The sequence below is a fragment of the Odocoileus virginianus genome, chromosome 31 (genome assembly GCF_023699985.2).
Source record: "Odocoileus virginianus isolate 20LAN1187 ecotype Illinois chromosome 31, Ovbor_1.2, whole genome shotgun sequence".
NCBI lineage: Eukaryota > Metazoa > Chordata > Mammalia > Artiodactyla > Cervidae > Odocoileus > Odocoileus virginianus.
In genome coordinates, this window is record NC_069704.1 from 1 (window position 1) to 19,223 (window position 19,223).

Genomic DNA, 19,223 nt, shown 5'->3' on the forward strand with positions numbered 1-19,223 from the left:
AAATTTTTTAAACCATTTTCAGAGACTTTATTGAATTTATTACAATATTGCTTCCATTTTATGTTTTTTTGACTGCAAGGCATGTGGGATTGTTACCAAGTCCAAGCTCGCTCTGCTTGCCTCATAACAGGCCAATAAATCAGAGGCGAGGTGCTGAGGCAAAGAATACAACTTTACTTGGAAAGCTGGCAGACAGAGAAGATAGCAGACTAACATCTCAAGGAAACCATCTTCTCAGGGTCTGGATGCCAGTATCTTTTATACAACACAGAGCTGGGAGGTGAGGAAATAAAGTAAAAAGGCCATTAATCTGGCAAATATCTCCTGGAATGGCCAGTCTCGGGAGGAGATGTGTTACTTTCTCCCTTCCTGTAGCCATCCACAGGTGGACAGGTCCTGGACAAAGGCAGAGGGGCGGGGTTTCCTGGGGCAGGCCATTATGTATGGACAGTATCCCTGTAGCAAACAAACCAACAGGAAGCAAAGGTTAAAATAAAAGATTTAATTTGAAAAAAAAATTTTTTAAACATGGAGTCAGATTTTGTTCTTCCCTGTAACAATTCCCCACTCTCAGTGTCCATTCCACAATCTTATGGGAAAAGGGGTGATGATTGTTCTAATTGCTCCATCAGTTGCATCTTTTGGGGAGTGTCCACCATTGGTGCCAGTGTTCCAAATGTTGAGATTTGTCTTCTTTTGTTGCTCTTTGGAAAGTGTCTACTTCATATGTGTAGACATAAAAATATTTATAATCTAGGTGTTGAGAGTTAAGTTTTTTCAGCAAGAATCTTTTAGGATTTCAAAAATGCAGGCAGCATCTAAAGGTAAGGAATTTAGCACTTTTTATGTATGGGAAGATGCAAGAGTCATCTCATTGAAATTATTCCTTTTGATACACACCTCATCATCTGGGGCCAGTATCCTGTCTTTTCCTTCCCGAGTTTCCACAGGGACCCCTGTGGGGAGTGGCTGCAGTCTGATGGCTGCTAGAGAGTAGGAGGGGGAACCTGGGTCCCCACTGTGATCATCTCAGCAGAGAGAGCAAGCACGTCCTGTGACTCCAGACAATCTTCCAATGTTCAGGGTTCAGCGTTCAGCCTGCAGGATCCACAGCCATCAGCTCAGCCACCATGCTCTGCACTTAGTTGCTATGTAGCCCTGAAACCTACACTGCAGGAGGCCCTCTAAATGTGGCATCCTGTCCAACAAACTCTCGGTCACACCCTCCAAGCCTGACCCAGGCCCAGCTCTGCTGAGAGGGTCTCACTGGGGACCCAGGTTCCCCCTCCTGCTCTCCCACATTCCCTTCAGTTCTGTGTGATATTAACTGTTTTTTACAGATGTCATGATAATGTTGAACACACTACCTTCATGCTGGCAGTCTCAGTCTTTTGTTGTCCCACTGAGATTCCATGAAAACACACAAGATGCTGGGCTGGAAGAGGAGGGGAAGGTCTGGTCTCTACTGAGTATGGACGTCTACTGGAAGGAGAGCACACTTGCAACCTCACCTGCTGCTCATTGGCTTTTTGCTGGTCCATGCGCCCTGCAATCAATTGCCCAGATAAACCTGCTCCCTTCTCCCCATGCTCGAGCTGGTGAATAGAACAATTAGGAGGCAGCTCACCTGAGGCGTCTGCAGGAGCCCCGGGGATGGGGAGCCGCTCAGGGGTAGAGAGGAACAGGTGAGGCCTGTATACACTGATGCTGGTGCTAAACACACGTCAGGTGAGGCCACACGTGTCCTTCCCTTTCCCTAGCTGGCCGAGGCCTGTATACACTGATGCTGGTGCTAAACACACGTCAGGTGAGGCGCACATGTGTCCTTCCCTTTCCCTAGCTGGCCGAGGCCTGTATACACTGATGCTGGTGCTAAACACAAGTCAGGTGAGGCGCACACGTGTCCTTCCCTTTCCCTAGCTGGCCGAGGCCTGTATACACTGACGCTGGTCCTAAACACACGTCAGGTGAGGCGCACATGTGTCCTTCCCTTTCCCTAGCTGGCCGAGGCCTGTATACACTGATGCTGGTGCCTAAACACACGTCAGGTGAGGCGCACACGTGTCCTTCCCTTTCCCTAGCTGGCCGAGGCCTGTATACACTGATGCTGGTCCTAAACACAAGTCAGGTGAGGCGCACACGTGTCCTTCCCTTTCCCTAGCTGGCCGAGGCCTGTATACACTGATGCTGGTCCTAAACACAAGTCAGGTGAGGCGCACATGTGTCCTTCCCTTTTCCTAGCTGGCCGAGGCCTGTATACACTGATGCTGGTCCTAAACACAAGTCAGGTGAGGCGCACATGTGTTCTTCCCTTTTCCTAGCTGGCCGAGGCCTGTATACACTGATGCTGGTCCTAAACACAAGTCAGGTGAGGCGCACATGTGTTCTTCCCTTTTCCTAGCTGGCCGAGGCCTGTATACACTGATGCTGGTGCCTAAACACAAGTCAGGTGAGGCGCACATGTGTTCTTCCCTTTCCCTAGCTGGCCGAGGCCTGTATACACTGATGCTGGTGCCTAAACACAAGTCAGGTGAGGCGCACATGTGTCCTTCCCTTTCCCTAGCTGGCCGAGGCCTGTATACACTGATGCTGTTGCCAAAACCCAAGTCAGGTAAGGTGCACATGTGTTCTTCCCTTTCCCTAGCTGGCCGAGGCCTGTATACACTGATGCTGGTCCCTAAACACAAGTCAGGTGAGGCGCACACGTGTTCTTCCCCTTTCCTAGCTGGCCGAGTCCTGTATACACTGATGCTGGTGCCTAAACCCAAATCAAGTGAGGCACACACGTGTTCTTCCCTTTTCCTAGCTGGTCTCCCTCTTTCCCTTAGCTGGTCTCCCTCTGCACATGATTCTGGCCCACGCAGATGGGGTGAGACTCAGTTCCCAGACCCCTCTACCTGGGGTCACACATTCCCTTGATCAGGGCACCATGGCTGTGGTTGGCAGGCCCCTAATGTGTAAACAAGCCAGGTCCATATGGTCAAAGCTGTAGTTTGTCCTGTAGGCATGCATGGATGTGAGAGCTGGACCATAAAGAAGGCTGAGCACTGAAGAACTGATGTTTTTGAACTGTGGTGTTGGCAATGACTCTTGAGAGTCCCTTGGACTGCAAGGAGATCAAACCAATCAATCCGAAGGGAAATCTACCCTGAATATTCATTGGACAGACTGATGCTGAAGCTGAAGCTCCAAGACTTTGACCACTTGATGGGAAAAGCTGACTCATTGGAAAAGACCCCAATGCTTGGACAGATTGAAGGCAGGAGGAGAAGGGGATGACAGAGGATGAGATGGTTGGATGGCATCGCCGACTCAATGGCCATGAGTTTGAGCAAACACCAGGAGATAGTGGAGGACAGGGAAGCTTGGCGTGCTGCAGTCCATGTGGTCACAAACAGTTGGACATGACTTAGAGACTGAACGACAACAACCACGTAGCCTATCTGTGTCTCGATGAGCCCTGGGGAGGTGAACATGTCAGAGGGAAAGACTAAGAGCCCTACCTCAGCACTGACCCCCAGGAGGGCCATGGAACCCCACAGTTACCCAGAGAACCCACCTCAGTTCCAGACCCCAGACCTCTGAGCACTGACATTCAGACACAGGCACAGAGTTTTCCAGGACAGAGGCCAGGCCGGGTCTGCACCCAGGTCTCCACGTCCTACTGCACAGAGAACCCGGCCAGGCGTGAATGTTCTCACTGTAGAAGAACACGTCTCATTAAACATAATCAGTGTAGACAGGACTTGCAGAGGTCTGAATCCACCATGTAGACAGATCTTGGCCAGGTTCAAAGTCGCCTAGAGGTGTGCTCCCAGGAGGCACAGATCACACCCCTGGGTCTCTCATCCTTGAACAGGGGCTCACCCGCGTGTGAGAACTGGGACGTACCTTTCTTGAAGAAATCATCACTGGCTCCACACTTCACCCACATCAGGAAACGGAACAAAAACTTTGTCACTAAACATTTTGGCAGGCAAAACAAAACTGTGAGCAGGTTCTGCGGCCATGTGATGGTCAGGGCCCGGGGAGAGCCAGGAACCTGGTGGAGCACAGCCTAGCGTCCTGCTAGGACAGACTGGACGTGGCCCGGCTGCCGTATCCTGGGCTCCCAGCAGAAAGCGCTGCCCAGGTCACCTAGGCAGGACAGTCCTGCAGCGTGCACGGGGAGAGCCGGTCCGTCCATCCTGCTGGTCATTTAGGGAGGGAGTGCGCTCAGGTACTGCTTCCCCGCAGGGGAAGGGCTAGGGGGGTGGGCCTGACACCTCCTAGGCTCCTGGTCAAGTGACTTCGTGCTGCGGTTGATGCCCGCAGGGCACCGTGCTGCTTCCAAGCGGAGAATGCGGGCAGAGGTGGGGCACAGATGCCATCCAAGCAGAGCACCTGCGGGGAGCTCCCACCTGCGCCCGCCTGCCCACCTCGGGCCCCAAGCCCCCACCCCATGACCCATTACCACACACACACACACACACACACACACAGACACTCCCACGCCACACATATATGCACTGTGCACCTACACCGTGCACACAAACAGCACGTGTCCGCCAACAGGCGCACACACATAGCACACACATGCACACACACACACACACACTCCCATGCCACACACATATGTGCTGTGTACCTACACCGTGCACACAAACAGCACGTGTCCGCCAACAGGTGCACACGCATAGCACACACACGCACACACACACACACTCCCATGCCACACACATAAGTGCTGTGTACCTACACCGTGCACACAAACAGCACGTGTCCGCCAACAGGCGCACACGCATAGCACACACACACACACACACACACTCCCATGCCACACACATATGTGCTGTGCATCTACATGGTGCACACACACACACAGCACACACACACATGCATAGCACACACATAGCACACATGCATAGCACACACACACACTCCCAGACCACACACATATGCGCTGTGCACCTACACCATGCACACAAACAGCATGCATCCGCCAACAGGCGCACACACACACGCATAGCACACACACGAGGAATAAAATGATTACCCTAAAGTGCTTGTTTCTAAACACAAGTGAAGCTCATGTGCATTCTTCCCTTCTTCTGAGCTTTTATGGTTTCCAAAATAAAAAAGTTTATAAAGTAGTTAATGGTGAGTGACTTTTAGATCATGGGACTTTCTGAAGTTATTCCACAAATACTACAAGAGGTGAGAGATGAATGAAGATATTCCATATGTCCCTCAACAGAAGAATGGACAAGCAGAATGTGGTCCAGCAACACAACGAATGTTGTTCAGCCTGAAAGGAAGGCAGTTCTGACAGGCTACAGCGTGGATGGACCTTGAAGACATTATGCTCAGTGACATAAGGCAAACACGGAAGAACAAATGATGTTTGAGTGCACTCATACAAGGCACCTAGAGCAATTGGCTCCATAGACACAGAAAGCAGGATGGTGGGTGCCAAGGGCTAAGGGAGGGGAAAGGGGACTGAGTCGTCTCATGGGGACTGTCTGGGTTTTGCAGGATAGAAGTAGCGACTGAACAACACTGCACACAAGCATGCACTGCAGCAGCATGTACAACAGCTGAGACATGGAAGTAACCAAAATGTACATGGACAGATGAATGAATAAAGATTTCATATATGTATAGAATAGAATATGATTCAGCCATGAAAAAATAATGCCATTTGCAGGGATTATCTAGAACTAGAACAATCAAAGTAAGTAAAGTACTTCAGAAGGAGAAACTGATACCAATGAGCTATTTTATAAAAGTGAGATACACGCACAGTCAGGAAACAAACATGGCTACAGAAGGAGAGTGGTGGGTGGAAGTGATCAATTAGGAGGTTGGGGCTCATTTATCCTCACAAGTACATACAGAACATAGAGTCGGCATGGACCTACTTTAGAAAGGGTGGCGTACTACACACTCTATAATAACGTGTGTGAAAAAACAAAGATGATCAGAGTGTGTATGGGGATAACTGATGAAGAATCTCTCCACCAACAAACACAACACTGTAAGTCAGCTATCCTCCCAAAAAAGTAAACACTAACTTTAAAAAAGAAAAACAAGGATTAATGAGCCACAGGCTTCGGCATGTGCCAGAAGAAAGCTCGGACGAGGAGTCACCCTAAGGTTCTGGTTACTATAGTAACAGGACTAGGGCATGAAGAAATCCTGTCTCCTTGTGGCCATCTCCCACTACAGAAACTTGAAAGCTATTGCTTATGCTGCAGTGAAATAAGAAAAAAGTTTTTTTTTCTCTTTGGCCTTTTGATTCCTTCTCTACATTTGCTGTTCCTGATCTACAGTCTGCGTTGATAACTGTTTCCTTCTTTTCAGAAGATTAACCTATTGACTGTTTTGAAACAATGCAAAAAGGAACAAGAACATAGGAAACTTATACTTTTGGGGAAATGTTTTTTAAGGAAATAGATGGCTTTAATCCCCAAGCTGGAAGAGGAGAGAATACAGTAGACTTGTGCCTCAAGAACTGTGTCTCCCCTGATAGGGAATCGAGGGGATCACACAGTTGGGGCTCATAGTCAGAGGTTGGAGATAAAGAGCAAACATATAAGGATCCTATATTCTTTCTTTTTGCATTGCTTCAAAATAGCCAATAGGCTGGCATCAGGGAGCCCAGTAACTTGGGTCCAGCAGGCAGTTGCAGGAGTCGAGGCCACTGTCTTTTGTAGATTGCATTGAAGCTTTCTTTCCATAATGCAAAAAGAGAAAACAGATTTTAAGGGGAGGTTTGCAGAGAGAGTACCATAAAGTTAAGCATCAGGATGTGACTAGCATAAAATTAAAAGATAATAGATGTGAAATATGGCTTATGCAGAGTTAGAGGGTGATAGGTGTGGGATACCCCTGGAGAAGAACATGGAAACCCACTCCAATATTCTTGCTTGGAAAATTTCATGGACAGAAGAGGCTGGTTAACTATAGTCCATGGGATCACAAAGAGTCAGACACGACTGAGTGACTAATTCACACACACACACACACACACAGATGCAGGATTAGCTTACATAACAGGTTAGTCTTCTGAAAAGAAGGAGACTTAACTATCAATGCTGGCTGTAGCTCAGGAACAGTTAAAGTAGAGAAGGACTCAAAAGGCAAAAGAGAAAAAACTATTTCTTATTTCACTGCCACACTTAAAAACACTTCATATTCACAAGGACTGCTGGGCTCTAAATGATACTGGCACTTTAAAAATGTCCATGGGCAACTAACCGAAAACAAAAACTGGGTAGACTGTGAAGATGAAAATTTCCAGTCAATTCCACACACACTAGTTAAAATCAAAGCCCATAAAAACATGCTGCACACCAGGAATTGTTAGAGATGTGCAAATAAAACCACAGTGAGGGAACACTGCAGCTGTTTGAAAGGCCATCCTCAGTCTACAAAGGAAAACGGTGGAGAAGACACGGAGGAAAGAGAACATTCATGGTGCTGATGAGATGTAAATGCTGAGAATCACTGTGGAGAGGAGTATGGAACTGCCTTTGTTAATTCTTAGTAAGACAAACATATTGATTCCAGCCCAGGTCACAGGGGGACTTAAAACATATCCTGCTCAGCATTCCCTCATCGTCAGCACCAACAAGGGCAGAAGGTGCCTGAACAGCGGCCTGGCCTGAAGCAGCAGACAGCCTCGGTGAGGGACGCATCAGTCAAGTCTCTGCCTAGTCAGGCGGTTAATAAGGCTCCCCTCTCACAGCAAAGGGCTCCTTAACTCCAAATTCATTTTGCATGGAGAAGAGGAAAGAATCAGACATAAACTATAAACTAAATCAAGTACCTTTATTTTTAAATATAAAAAGTGAAGGATAAAAGCAGTAAAAATTACACTTCAAGTGAATAAATTACAAACCAAGTCAACTATATATTCTGACTTATACATAAAACAGAGGAGGGGGAGGAGGATGCTGCTGCTGCTGCTAAGTCGCGTCAGTCCTGTCCGACTCTGTGCGACCCCATAGATGGCAGCCCACCAGGCTCCCCGTCCCTGGGGTTCTCCAGGCAAGAGCACTGGAGTGGGTTGCCATTGCCTTCTCCAATGCATGAAAGTGAAAAATGAAAGTGAAGTCGCTCAGCTGTGTCTGATTCTTAGCGACCCCATAGACGGCAGCCCACCAGGCTCCCCGTCCCTGGGGTTCTCCAGGCAAGAACCCTGGAGTGGGGTGCCATTTCCTTCTCCAATGCATGAAAGTGAAGAGTGAAAGTGAAGTCGCTCAGTCGTGTCTGACTCTTAGCGACCCCATGGACTGCAGCCCACCAGGCTCCTCTGTCCATGGGATTTTCCAGGCAAGAGTACTGGAGTGGGGTGCCAGTGCCTTCTCCGGAGGGGGATGGAAGCCACACAAACTAATGTGAGTGAGCAGCCCTTGACTGGTGAGTACCACCTGGGTTCTCCAGTCGACTCTGCCGCCAAACTTGGCTGCAGACGCCAGCCGGGAACCAGAGCTGCTCTGCCCTTCACACTGGGAGGAGCGTTCTTTGTCGCGTGTGCGCAGAGAGAACCCAAGTCTGTGCCTTCAGGCGCCTCTTCTGCCAGGCTCCATCAGAAGACTCAGCCTGAGCCGTGTTCTTCATGTTCTTCTCCTGAAGGTTAATGGTGGTAAAATGAGGCGAAGGAAGGGCCTAGAAGTTGGGCACCTCCCCTTTCTGCAGCTGTTTTATTTTCCTCTCCTTCTGTAAGTGATTTTTTGTAACAAAACAGAAAGGGCGCGTTCCCACAGTTCTCACTGGGATTTCGGGCTCCAAAGGCACCCGTCTTGGGGCGATTGCTGGGCTCTTATGACTCCTGTCTGTTCTTCACCCTCGTCCTCTTGGTGGGTTTGGGCTCTTTTCTTCCAAACAAAGGCAGGAGTCCTGGGGACAGTGAGTGGAATTTCTTTCTTATCGGGAACACCCACAACACCCAACAAGATATGGTAAGGGCAAGGCTTTGCATAAATTTAAAGTGTTTGTCCTGCAATACCCTCTTTGCTTCTCACTGTTTGATTCTTTTCTCCATTCAAAATCAAAGCCAATAGGCACGGTGGGTGGCTTCTCAGGCAGTTTCTTAGGAAAAATGTACCCACTGTAAATAATTCCAGAATCCAGTTTCCGTGCTTTAAATTTGTAGAGCCCTGTTTCTACAGGATTACATTTCTTGGGTTTTCCACTTGTTTCCAAGGCTTCCACCACCTCTTGCTGCATTTTAATTCTCTTCTCTAACTTCTGACTCTTGCTTCTCACTACTTTTTAGGATCTGCTGTATATGGGAAGAAAAACCTGGGAAAGAATAGATATGCGTTTGTGCATGGCTGAATTAAGTTCCTGTACACCTTATACAAACACAACACTGGACATCAACTCTGTACCAATATGAGATCAAAATGAAATTGCACAGAAAGCAAAAAGGGGAGGGGGGACATGAAAAATGCTGCCTCCTTGTGGCCGTTTTCCATAACGACAACATCGAAAGCTGTGCTGACGGGCACTTAATATTCAGAAGGCCCATGGGGTTGTGACTAAACAACACCCGCTTTCAAGGAATGTTCTAGGAGCATTTATCAAAACGTTTATCAAAATGTTCAAGAGTCAATTGTAAAAGGTTTCACTCATACCCTTTAAAAAAAGACAGGAAATGTCAATCTTGCTAAATATTAGAGAAATCCAAATCAAAACTACAGTGAGGTATCACCTCACACTGGTCAGATGGCCTTTGTCAAACACTCGAAGAACCAAGGCTGGAGGGGGTGTGGAGAAATGAGAGCCCTCCTCCATCAATGCTGGAATATAACCCAGAAACAGCCACTATGGAACCTGTGCACGCTAAGTCACTTCAGTCCTGTCTGACTCTTTCCGGTCCTGTGGACTGTGACCCGCCAGGCTTCTCTCTCCATGAGGTTCTCCAGGCAGGAATACTGAAGTGGGTTGCCACGCCCCCCTCCAGGGGACCTTCCCCAACCAGAGACTGAACCCATGTCTCTTATGTTTCCTGTGTTGGCAGGTGGGCTTTTTACCACTAGCGCCACCTGGGAAACACATGGAGACAGTGTGAAGGTTCCTTAAACAACGAAAATGGGAACAAAATTACAATATTCCTGTCAACTTAAGAAATATTCACAACCTAAAAGTTGAGTTATGTTTTATTCATTGGGAACTTTTAGGATTTCAAGCCCAGGAGACACCATCTCAAGTAACTCTGAGGGAACTGCTCCCAGGAGGTGAAGGGAGGAGACAGCTTACACAGAACTCTGTAACGAAGGGCAGGTAGTCTGAACATCAAGACTATTGTTAAAGAAAACAAGATATCCTGAATAAAGGGATTTAGTGCTTTTCTGGGGAAGATGCAGGAGTCCGGGCTCCCTGAAATCATTCCTTTCAGGTGCACCTCACCTGTCTGGGGCCAGCATCCTATTTTAACATCCTGAGCTTCCTTTCTTCAGGGCTCACCTTAGAGTGTCTGCAGTCTGATGGCTGCTAGAGAGCAGATATGCTTCTCCTTCCTGAGTTTCCTGAGGGCTCACTGGCTCACTGGGGGGCTGCGATTGCAAGTGACTATGACATCCTTGTTTACTGATACAGCAGGAAATAGTCCACTTCTCACTCCCTAACACCATACACAAAAATAAATTCTAAATAATTTACAGATCTCAACGTGAGGACACTCTAAAACTCTTGAGGAAAATATAGGCAGAAAAAGCTTTGTTGTAAATCACAGCAGCAAGTTCCTTTTGGATACACACCTTAAGAGTAACAATAAATAAAAATAGGCCAAAGGGATGTAATTAACCTTAGTGGAATTTTCACAGCTAAGGAACCCCTAAATAAAAGAAAAAGACAACACTCAGAATAGGAAAAATATTTCAAACAAAGATCCCCACAAAGAATTCATCTCCAAAACATATAGACAGCTCAAGCAGCTCAATATCAAAAAACAAAAATACCCAATAAGAAATGGGCCAAAGATCTCAATGGACATTTCATGAAGAAGGCATACAGATGGCCATTAAGCACTTGAAAAGGTTCTCAGCACCACTAATGGTTAGAGGAAGGCCAATCAAAAGTCCAGGGAGCTATCACCTCACCCCGGTCAGAACGGCCGTCTCAGAGACCCTCCAGCAATACCTGTTGCAGAGGATGCGGAGAGAAGGGGACTCCCCTGCACTCTTGGTGGGAACGTAAATCGGTCCATCCAATAGGCAAAGAGTATGAAGTTTCTTTTTTAAAACCAAACATAGAAGTACTATAGGATCCAGCGATCCCACACCTGGTTATAGATAGGGAGAAAACCAAAATTTGAAAAGACTATGATCACAGCAGAAATAGATGTTTCTTCTGGAACTCTCTTGCTTTTTCCATGATCCAGCAGATGTTGGCAATTTGATCTCTGGTTCCTCTGCCTTTTCTAAAACCAGCTTGAACATCTGGAGGTGCACGGTTCACGTATTGCTGAAGCCTGGCTTGGAGAATTTTGAGCATTACTTTACTAGCGTGTGAGATGAGTGCAATTGTGCGATAGTTTAAGCATTCTTTGGCATTGCCTTTCTTTGTGATTGGAATGAAAACTGACCTTTTCCAGTCCTATGGCCACTGCTGTGTTTTCCAAATTTGCTGGCATACTGAGTGCAGCACTTTCACAGCATCATCTTTCAGGATTTGAAATAGCTCAACTGGAATTCCATCACCTCCATTAGCTTTGTTTGTAGTGGTGCTTTTTAAGGCCCACTTGACTTCACATTCCAGGATGTCTGGCTCTAGGTGAGTGATCACACCATCGTGATTATCTGGGTCATGAAGATCTTTTTTGTACAGTTCTTCTATGTATTCTTGCCACCTCTTCTTAATTTCTTCTGCTTCTTTTAGGTCCATACCATTTCTGTCCTTTATCGAGCCCATCTTTGTATGAAATGTTCCCTTGGTATCTCTAATTTTCTTGAAGAGATCTCTAGTCTTTCCCATTCTGTTGTTTTCTTCTACTTCTTTGCATTGATCATGGAAGAAGGCTTTCTTATCTCTCCTTGCTATTCTTTGGAACTCTGCATTCAAATGGGTATATCTTTCCTTTTCTCCTTTGCCTTTTGCTTCTCTTCTTTTCACAACTATTTGTGAGGCCTCCTGAGGTAGCCATTTTGCTTTTTTGCATTTCTTTTCCATGGGGATGGTCTTGATCCCTGTCTCCTGTACAATGTCACGAACCTCCGGAGAAACCTAAGTAAGACGGTAGGTGTTGTGAGAGGGCATCAGAGGGCAGACACACTAAAACCATAATCACAGAAAAGTAGCCAATCTGATCACAGGACCACAGCCTTGTCTAACTCAGTGAAACTAAGCCATGCTGTATGGGGCCACCCAAGACGGATGGGTCATGGTGAAGAGGTCTGACAGAATGTGGTCCACTGGAGAAGGGAATGGCAAACCACTTCAGTATTCTTGCCTTGAGAACCCCATGAACAGTATGAAAAGGCAAAATGATAGGATACTGAAAGAGGAACTCCCCAGGTCGGTAGGTGTCCAATATGCTACTGGAGATCAGTGGAGAAATAACTCCAGAAAGAATGAAGGGATGGAGCCAAAGCAAAAACAATACCCAGTTGTGGATGTGACTGGTAATAGAAGCAAGGTCCCATGCTGTAAAGAGCAATATTGCATAGGAACCTGGAATGTTAGGTCCATGAATCAAGGCAAATTGGAAGTGGTCAAACAGGAGATGGCAAGAGTGAACGTCAACATTCTAGGAATCAGTGAACTAAAATGGACTGGAATGGGTGAATTTAATTCAGATGACCATTATATCTACTACTGTGGGCAGGAATCCCTTAAAAGAAATGGAGTAGCCATCATGGTCAACAAGAGTCCGAAATGCAGTGCTTGGATGCAGTCTCAAAAACAGAATGATTTCTGTTCATTCCCAAGGCAAGCCATTCAATAACACAGTAACCCAAGCCTATGCCCCAACCAGTAACACTGAAGAAGCTGAAGTTGAACGGTTCTATGAAGACTTATAAGACCTTTTAGAACTAGCACCCAAAAAAGATGTCCTTTTCATTACAGGAGACTGGAATACAAAAGTAGGAAGTCAAGAAACACCTGGAGTAACAGGCAAATTTGGCCTTGGAGTACAGAATGAAGCAGGGCAAAGGCTAATAGAGTTTTGCCAAGAGAACGCACTGGTCATTGCAAACACCCTCTTCCAACAACACAAGAGAAGACTCTACACATGGACATCACCAGATGGTCAACACTGAAATTATATTGATTATATTATCTGCAGCCAAAGATGGAGAAGCTCTATACAGTCAGCAAAAACAAGACCAGGAGCTGACTGTGGCTCAGATCATGACTCCTTATTGCCAAATTCAGACTTAAATTGAAGAAAGTAGGGAAAACCACTAGACCATTCAGGTATGACCTAATCAAATTGATTAATTATATAGACGTAAAAGACATTTCAACTAATTACACTGTGCTCTGAGAATGATTGTGCCCTTCTGGATGGCCAAAATCCCAAATATTTGGGACAGTCTTGGGCAAACCAGAGCAGTGTGTCACCTTATGTGACATAATTGGTCACTATCAATAGGAATTTAGCCAAATCAAAGTATTTTCCAACTAGATTAGTTTTCCAAGTCTTTATACCAGGTACTCTTGTACTCTTAAGTACCATACCTGTGTTCTGGTTTATCAGAGTGCTTTCAGAACCATACAATCAAGTCAAAAGGAAAGTCTGTTGCATGTGTCTAACTTGTGCTGTGTGCTTAGTTGCTCAGTCGTGTCCAACTCTTTGTGACCTCATGGACCGTAGCCAGGCTAACCCACCAGGCTAGCACCAGGTGTAGTAATGGGGGAGGGTGCATGGTGACTGCAGCCACGAAATGAAAAGACACTTGCTCCCAGGAAGGAAGGCTGTGACAAACCTAGACAGCATGTTGAAAAACAGAGATATCACTTTGTCAACAAAGGTGCATATAGTCAACGCTATGGTTTTTCCAGTAGCCATGTATGGATGTGAGAGTTAGACCACAAAGAAGGCTGAGCGCTGAAGAACTGATGCTTTTGAACTGTGGTATTGAAGAAGACTCTTGAGAACCCCTTGGACTGCAAGGAGATCCAACCAGTTCATCTTAAAGGAAATCAGTCCTGAATATTAATTGGAAGGACTGTTGCTGAAGCTCCAATACTTTGGCCACTTGATATGAAGAATTGACTCATTGGAAAATATCCCGATGCTGGGACAGATTGAAGGTGGGAGGAGAAGAGGGTGACGGACGAAAAGATGGCTTCATGGCATCACCATGGACATGAGCTGAGCAAACTCTGGGAGATAATGAAGGACCAGGAAGCCTGGCGTGCTGCAGTCCATTGGGTCACAAAGAGTCAGATAAGACGGAGCGACTGAACAACCAAGAGTCCATCAGCCCTGGTTTAAAGTTGTTGTTCTGAAAGCCGCCACAAGGTGGCAGAATTTCTTCATGTCTGGCTCTGGTTCACTCAGGCAACCGGAGCCTTAGTGAAAACGCTGTTCCCGGATTGTCAGAGGGAAGGAATCACCAAAAGCTTGTTTGTGTCTCATGACTTCTTCCCCGTTACAGTTTATTCCTGGGACACATCTCAGTTCTTGAAACCATCTTCTGCGCAGTGTGCTGTCACCGTAGGTGGGGGGACCTAAGAATGGAGGCGGAGGTGGGAGCCCCGGGGACTCCTAGAGCTCTCCCAGCCCAGAGGCTGCCCCGTCCTAGTCCTCGGGGCGCACGGGGCGCAGTGGGCTGGCTTCCTCTACAGGACCTGGAGGCCGTGGCCGGTGAAGAGGTGGCAGGCGCTCCGGTCTATGAGCGGATGGCTGGCCACCCGGGCCAGGATACTCTCCTCTGCTCCCTCGGACACAGGGCTTCCGAGCCTCGGCCCCAGGCTGCTTGGGCTCCAGAGATCTGACATCAGCCGAAGGGGACTGGAGTAGACATTTTTTCTTCTTCTTTTTTTTTTTTCGTTTTCAAGTATAATGTGAATTGGAGTTTGTAGGTGAATTACAATGTTGTGTTTTGTTTTGTTTTTTTCTTTTCTATATCCAGCAACTTGATTCAGTTATACAAAGACAGACGTACGCTTTTACCTGTCCTTTTCCCATACAGCTTATTACAGAGGATCGAGTAGCTTCCTTGTGCCATACAGTCTGTGGATTATTATATAAATAGCAGGGTGCATGTGTTAATATGAGCCATGTTATTTCCTCTGGCCCCTCATCTTTCTCTTTTGGTAATCATAAGGTTCTTTCCTAGGTCTGTCTCTGTTGGGTAAAGACATTCATTTTGTATCCATTATTAGATTCTACCTGAAAGTGATATCATATGATACTAGTCTTTCACTGTCTTCCTTATTTTACTTCATCTGATCAGCTCTACTTTCTTTCCTGTGACTGGAAATGACATTACTTTATCCTTCTTTGTGGCTGAGTCAAGGCTGTATATTGTCACCCTGATTATTTAACTTATATGCAGAGTACATCATGAGAAACGCTGGACTGGAAGAAACACAAGCTGGAATCAAGATTGCCGGGAGAAATATCAATAACCTCAGACATGCAGATGACACCACCCTTATGGCAGAAAGTGTAGAGGAACTAAAAAGCCTCTTGATGGAATTGAAAGAGGGGAGTGAAAAAGTTGGCTTAAAGCTTAACATTCAGAAAACTAAGATCATGGCATCTGGTCCCATCACTTCATGGGAAATAGATGGGGAAACAGTGGAAGCAGTGTCAGACTTTATTTTTGGGGGGCTCCAAAATCACTGCAGATGGTGATTTCAGCCACGAAGTTAAAAGACGCCTACCCCTTGGAAGGAAAGTTATGACCAACCTAGATGGCATATTAAAAAGCAGAGACATTACTTTGCCAACAAAGATCCATCTAGTCAAGGCTATGGTTTTTCCAGTGGCCACGTATGGATGTGAGAGTTGGACTGTGAAGAAAACTGAGTGCCAAAAAATTGATGCTTCTGAACTGTGGTGTTGGAGAAGACTCTTGAGAGTCCCTTGGACTGCAAGGAGATCCAACCAGTCCATCCTAAAGGAGATCAGTCCTGGGTGTTCACTGGAAGGACTGATGCTGAGGCTGAAACTCCAATACTTTGGCCACCTCATGCGAAGAGTTGACTCGTTGGCAAAGACCGTGATGCTGGGAGGGATTGGGGGCAGGAGGAGAAGGGGACAACAGAGGATGAGATGGCTGGATGGTATCACCGACTTGACGGACATGAGTTTGAGTAAACTCCAGGAGTTGGTGATGGACAGGGAGGCCTGGCATGCTGGGATTCATGGGGACGCAAAGAGTCAGACATGGGAGCGACTGAACTGAACTGAACTGATGATTACAGCTGAACTAGGACCATAAACAGGACACGGCAGCAATCTAAGAGCAGAACACAGATGAACAGATAAAGAAGATGGGGTACCTAGACATAATACAGTATTATTCAGCCATTAAAAGGGATCAAATAATGACATTTCCAGTCACAGGGAAGAAAGTAGAGGTGATCATTCTGAGTGAAGTAAGGAAGACAGAGCAAGACAAGAATCATATGGCATCATTTCTAGGTGGAATCTAAAAATGGAGACACATGAACTTCTTTACCAAAGAGAAAGGGCCTCACTGACATGGTTCCCAAAAGAAGCTTACAGTTACCAAGGAGGAAAAGTGGAAGGCAGGGAGGAATGAGCTGGTTCAGATTAACATACACACACTACTCTTTATAAAACCATCCACAAGGACCCACTGCATAGCACAAGGAACCCTCCTCAACACTCCGTAATGACTTACATGGGAAGAGAGCCTGAATAAGGACATGATGTGTCCAGCTATGCATGACTCACACCTGGAAGGACACCCCTCACTCATCACTGTGCTCAGTCACTCAGTTGTGTCTGACTTTCATGGACTGTAGCCTGCTAGTCTCCACTGTCCATGGAATTTTCCAGGAAAGAATACTGGAGTGGGTTGCCATTTCCTTCTCCAGGGCATCTTCCTAACTCAGGGATCAAGTCTGAATCTCTTGCATTGAAGGAGGAAACAGACAGAACAGGCTTCATCTTGAAAGCAGGACTCCATCTTGGGCCAGGCTGTGGACTTTGAGCTCTATGCCCCGTATCTATGAAAACAACACACCAACTGGAAAACCAGACCCCCTCCCCCCATGGAAGAGCCCCAGGTCTCACACCTAGACTCTCCGTTGCCTAAAAGAACACCCTGATTATCTGTGTAACCGAATGGAATCACAAATTCTATTATGCTTATTGGGGTATGACCACAGGCCTATTGATAATTGTCCACTGTTAACTACCTAGGCTTAAGGCATATGAATCAAGGATGTGAAAGATACAAATTGTATCTTTCTTTCCTTTGTTCAGACTAGTTCAGAGAATTTGGGGAGGTGGGTTTGACCACATACACTTAGGGTATATGAGGTTTCCACAAAAAGCTGGTCGGGGTCCTTGGCTAAGAGGAGACTCTGCCTTGGGCCTGCCAGTGTACAAACTGCACTCCACTATCTGCATTGTCCTTCTGAGTGAGTTTGTTTCCTAGAATGTGGGATTACAACACTAGTATTGCAAGTCCCCACTTTCTGAGACTAGATGACCTACGAGATCTAGACTTTGCAAGGGGAAAGCTGAGTTCCAGAGGCAAAAGGAAAAGGAAGTTATGTAAAATTATAACTTTTCCTCTTCAACACTACTAGGGAATTACAAATTAAAAGCATCAGATGTCACACCACACCTATTAGGACTACAGACCTCCAGGTGTGGGACAGTGCCAACTGCTGGAGGGTGAGAAATGACAGGAACCTCCCTCACTGCTGGTGGTGTGTATGCACAGCCACCTTGTAAGACAGCTGGGCAGTTTTTTCTACAGCTAAACTATGTGATCCAACAATCACGCTTTCATTATTTAGTCAACTGCTTTGAAAATCTATTTCCAAATTTGAGCAAGGATACAATTACGCATAACAGCAGTATTCATAATAGCTGAAAACCTGAACAAATCAGGATATCCTTCAATAGATGAATACACAAGCAAAGTGGGGTACATCTATGTTAAGGCAAGCAGAATATGCCACTCCAAAATACGACTCTCTGGCATAAAGATTATTTCAGTCTAATTTTTTTTTAAAAAGGAATCTTGGAAAGCTGAACAGTAACTGTCCTTTTGTGAAGGACATTTACAATAGAGAAATCTCCATATTTAAGGGCTGCCCCTTTTCCCACCAGAAATAGGCAGATGATTAAATCTCAAGTAACTCTTATCAATGGACAAGTCCTGACTTCAATCTGAAAACAACCATACCCTTCTTTACTGTGTTTTGCATAATAGCCTGCCATAACTGGCTTCCCTCTCCCCCGCCCCCCACCCCCAGGTCTTTTGTTTGTGTCTGAAGATGGCATTTAAGGAGATAGCTTTGGACAAATGACTCAGTTTTCTCATTCACTTCCATATATACAGGAGGTATCCATGCTATTAAACTTCTGTTTTTCTCCTGGTAATCTGTCTTTTGTTTGTTTGTTTTTTACAGTGAAAGTCTCCACTAACCACCTAGGTTAGAGGAAAATTGTTTTTCCTCCCATACACATGCAATGGAATATTACTCAGCAGTAGAAAGGAATGAGCCATCAACCCATGGGAAGAAAAGAATAAATCTTAACTGACATATTGTTGCAGAAGCCAGCATTCAAAAAACCAAGCACCACACTTAGAGAGTTGCAGAACTCAGGTTTTTTACACCGGCAGGCCCCAAGGAGTTAACACTCCAAGCTCTGAGCCTGGAACAAAAGGGTTACAGAGTTTTTATAGATAGACTATAGTGGGCAACACTAGCTGTTAATAGGCTGGTTTAAACTAAGGGGTTTCTCGTGTGGGAACAGCAGTCAAGATGGGGAGGGGGATGCCTGACCTGGACAAGCATGATTAAGCAGGTTTGCAGGGGCTGGGCAATTGCAAAGAGCAGGACAAGGGTGAGTGAGATAAGCTCCGGTTCCTAGTATTGTAGGTCCCCAGTGTCTGAGACTGTGTGACCTACATGATCCAGACTTTGCAAGGAGGAAGCTTGACTTACAGAGGCAGAAGGAGCAGGAGGTGATGTAAAATTTTAACGTTTCCTCTTCAACTGCAGGTTGGAAAGCCTGTCCCTATGTTTTTGTCTGAGCCCACAGATTTGTATGGCCCAAGGGGTAAACA

General features: G+C 46.1%; 1 protein-coding gene across 7 annotated transcripts in view; it reads right to left on the reverse strand.

Moving 5' to 3' along the window:
- Positions 1-7,791: 7,791 nt before the first annotated feature.
- The window catches only part of FAM110C (family with sequence similarity 110 member C), a 41,481-nt gene continuing 30,049 nt past the window's right edge, over positions 7,792-19,223 (reverse strand). For 6 of the 7 annotated variants that reach the window (XR_011484887.1, XR_011484889.1, XR_011484888.1 and 3 more), the window contains one exon: positions 7,792-9,288. The gene's annotated coding sequence lies outside the window, so the exon portion shown is untranslated. Of the gene's footprint in view, positions 12,214-19,223 lie in introns of all 7 variants that reach the window. The other variant, XR_011484885.1, reaches the window with a different exon arrangement.